Below are 3844 nucleotides of genomic sequence, written 5' to 3' on the forward strand. Positions count from 1 at the left end.
CTCCGCACGACTAAAGACTAAAGATGGCTGCCTCCACACGACTAAAGATGGCTGCCTCCACACGACTAAAGACTGAAGATGGCTGCCTCCATACGACTAAAGACTAAAGATGGCTGCCTCTGCAAGACTAAAGATGGGTGCATCCGCACGACTCAAGATTAAGATGGCTGCCTCCGCACGACTAAAGACTAAAGATGGCTGCCTCCGCACGACTAAACATGCAACTAATACACTGCATTTGAAAGTCGGTGGTCCACAAGAGGGAGACAATGTTTTCCAAAATAATTTGTTTGGTCACAATTGTGGTATGTATGGCAGAACTGCTCATTGGATAATTCAATTTAAACTCCAAGGACTGACAGCACGGGGCCTAATTTGATAGATGGCACAATATATTTGCAACACTGTAACAAAGGCCTAAGACAGGCCCACATCTTAACACACCTGTTGCAACCAGTAAAGACAAAATTGATTGATTGATTGATTGATTGATATTGATTGCCATACAATGCTTGAAATACCTAGGTGAAAGCAAGGCAAGGCACACAAAATGTTGCAAATGGTCAAGGGAAATCAAGCAAAATGCTACATTTGACCCTGAAATGAATTCACATAAAGGGTTAAAAGACAACTTGCGCTGATTTCAATCCAATCTGTTTTTAGAAACCGTATCAGAGAAGGAGTGCACTGTTCCCGGAGACACTGCAATAACGGGTCAATGCGTGGAGTGGACAGAGCAAGCTCTTCTTCCATCTCCCTGTTCCAAAAATCCATTTAATATATGGTCCCCAAATAGGGGACGTATCAGATATTAAACTGATAAGAACAGATTTTTTTTTTTTGTTTTTGCACTCAGATTCATAATACATAATATTTTGGATCAAAGTTCTTATTCTTAAGTCCAAGAAACTCAATATTAGACCCTAGAATCCATCATCGTGCATCAAAATAATTTAATTTATCCTGAAATATGCATACCACCCATAACACCATATACACCCAACCAATTCAGCAGCTTCTCTTCCAAGAAACTACCAGTCCATTTTTTCTTTACAATTTCTGCCAACCATGGCGGAACTTTATATGTCTCCATAAACCTCCTCTCATCACGTGCCAAATGTTTCCACACCTTTATACGCAACACTTTTAGATTGTCTATTTTCTTCAGCTCTTCAACCACTTTAATCAATCTGTGCTGACCAATAGCCTCCTCATTTTCTGTTTCTTTCACATAATCCATATAGACAATTTTTCTCAACTCCACCACAGGTATCAGATCTCTTGGCAAAGGATTGGCTTTTCCATATCTCAACCTATTTTCATACTCCTCTAAGTCCTTCTTCCGCTCTTCTTCCTTTTCCCTTTCAAGTTTTTCTTTTTTTGCCATTTCTTCTTTTTCCTTCTTTTCCTGCAAAGATACCTCATCCTCCATTTTCTCTACAGAAACCCCAACACTTTCAGTATTGTCCTCCACAACTTTTTTCTTTTTCACAGCAGTCTCTTTTACCTGAAGACCCATAACAGGACTCTCAGCTTTACTATTCTTTCTCTTGCCCTTTTTCCTCTCTGGACAATGCTCATATATGTGATCATCTTTTCCACACAGCTAACATAATTTCTTATTCTTACAACCTTCTTGTGTATGACCTCTTTTCTCACATCTTGAACACCATAATAATGAACAATCATCCTTACAGTGACCATACTGTTTGCAATTCCTGCAAAAATCAGGCATTCCTGAAAAAAACATATCACCGTTCACAAAACCAATCTTAAACTGACTAGACAGAGGGATCATCTCTCCATCTGGCCTTACTCTGATCTTCACCTCAAACTTCCATTTCGTTGTCCAAAATCCATAATCATTAAAAATCTTCCCCACTGCAGCTACTTCATCAAAAAAACGAGACAAAAAATAAAGAACCTCTTCCTCTGGTACCATGGGACTGTACATCCTTATAATTACCAGTCTTTCCCTTCTGGGAAAGTGTGGCACAATCCTCACACCCTCCAAAATAGGATCACCTTTCACCAGGTCCACTCTTCTCCAAAAATCTGAGTATTTTTCTTCAGAATAAAAAAAAAACACCAAAAAAACCTTGCTTTGGAAAGTCCAGCATAGACAGGACATCCTCCTTCTGCACACCTAAAAGGCCAAAAAAAAATTTCTCTACCAAGAAAGATAATCCAATTCCTCTCTTTCCTGGATCTTCAAACAAAAAACGGACACCATTCTTCACGCTTGCATAGGGCGGCACTTCATACGACCTCTGTTCTTCCATCTTCTCCTCCAAGAACACCAGCAAAACCTCACCCACAGGGAAAAATTGCAGGTAGGTTGATCGCTCCTCGTTGCCCAGAGACTAAGCCGACTCCCCAATAACAGCAGGGGGGTGAAGCCACACCGCTAGATGCAGCGATCCCCCCAGGCCAAGGAGCCAGGTACCCTGGGCACCTTAGGCCAGACCAAGCACTGCAACTATCAGGCTACTGCACTTGATCGTAGCCAAAAGGCCGAGAAGCGATAACCAGAAATGGTTTTCCACTTCTGCCACACCTAGGCCTAAAACTGACACCTATTGTGGAGACAGAGCAAAAGAGTGCCGCAGGGAAGACATTTCCAGAAACTCTGGATGCATTCTCAATGACAGTTCTGCTGTGTGTGTTCAAGCTGTGCACAATGCGTTTTGAATCTGCATAACTCCACCTACTTTGACACACACTCCATCCCCATTGTGACTGCACGTGAATATTCCGTGCTAAGATTCTATCTACTGCAGGCAGCGCACCTGGTTGGTCAAAAGCATTAGAATACTCACACAGGTGTAGATGGACAAGACAAGCATATTCAAGATCAGCACAGGCACCATTTTTACTTTTTTTTTTCTTTTTTTTAAATGCATATAAATACACCGCATTGAAAAGTCAGTGGTCCACAAGAGGGAGACACTGTTTCACAAAAGAATTCGTGCAGGCACAAATGTGGTATGTATGGCAGAACTACTCAATGGATACTTCAATTTAAATGCTGCCAAGTACTGACAGCAGGTGCCTAATTTTGTAGATGGCACAATATATTTGCAACACTGTAACTATGGCCTAATTCAGGCCTACATCTTAACACACCTGTTGCAACCAGCAAAGACTGATTGATTGATTGCATATTGGATGCAATACAATGCTTGACATACCTAGGTGAAAGCAAGGCAAGGCACACAAAATGTTGCAAATGGTCAAGGGAAATCAAGCAAAATGCTACATTTGGCATCTGAAATGTGCTTCTTTGACCCTGAAATGAATTCACATAAAGGGTTAAAAGACAACTTGCGCTGATTTCAATTCAATCTGTTTTTAGAAACCGGATCAGAGAAGGAGTGCACTGTTCCCGGAGATACTGCAATAACGGGTCAATGCGTGGAGTGGACAGAGCAAGCTCTTCTTCCATCTCCCTGTTCCAAAAATCCATTTAATATATGGTCCCCAAATAGGGGACGTATCAGATATTAAACTGATAAGAACAGATTTTTTTTTTTCCAACTCTGATAGGCAGAGCACAATGCTCAATCAAATCAGCTTAAAAAAAGCTTCAAATGATACTCGCCTTCATCATACATGGTATATATTCAAAAAAATAAAATCACATCAACTCCAATAGAACACTAAACTTCACTAGAAATCTCCACTTCTTGAATTTCCAAACTCCTTCACCATCAATAACACTTCCTCGTTTCTGGTCCCACAGATAAATCACGTACATACGTGACAGAATCAAACTCAAACATTCATTAACAGACATTTTCTTCCTCCTGAAAACTAACAAATTCCTCGCATCCCATATACTTTC

At 40.7% G+C, this 3844-nt stretch overlaps 2 non-coding genes across 2 annotated transcripts; both read right to left on the reverse strand.

Annotated features, from left to right (window-relative positions):
* Positions 1-677: 677 nt before the first annotated feature.
* LOC143770662 (U2 spliceosomal RNA) lies at positions 678-874 on the reverse strand. The gene has a single exon (XR_013214688.1). It is a non-coding gene; the product is annotated as a U2 spliceosomal RNA (small nuclear RNA).
* Positions 875-3369: 2495 nt separating this feature from the next.
* Positions 3370-3558, reverse strand: LOC143771329 (U2 spliceosomal RNA). Its single transcript, XR_013215083.1, has one exon. It is a non-coding gene; the product is annotated as a U2 spliceosomal RNA (small nuclear RNA).
* Between the last annotated feature and the right edge of the window lie 286 nt (positions 3559-3844).

This window comes from Ranitomeya variabilis, chromosome 4 (genome assembly GCF_051348905.1).
Source record: "Ranitomeya variabilis isolate aRanVar5 chromosome 4, aRanVar5.hap1, whole genome shotgun sequence".
NCBI classification, from domain to species: Eukaryota; Metazoa; Chordata; class Amphibia; order Anura; family Dendrobatidae; genus Ranitomeya; species Ranitomeya variabilis.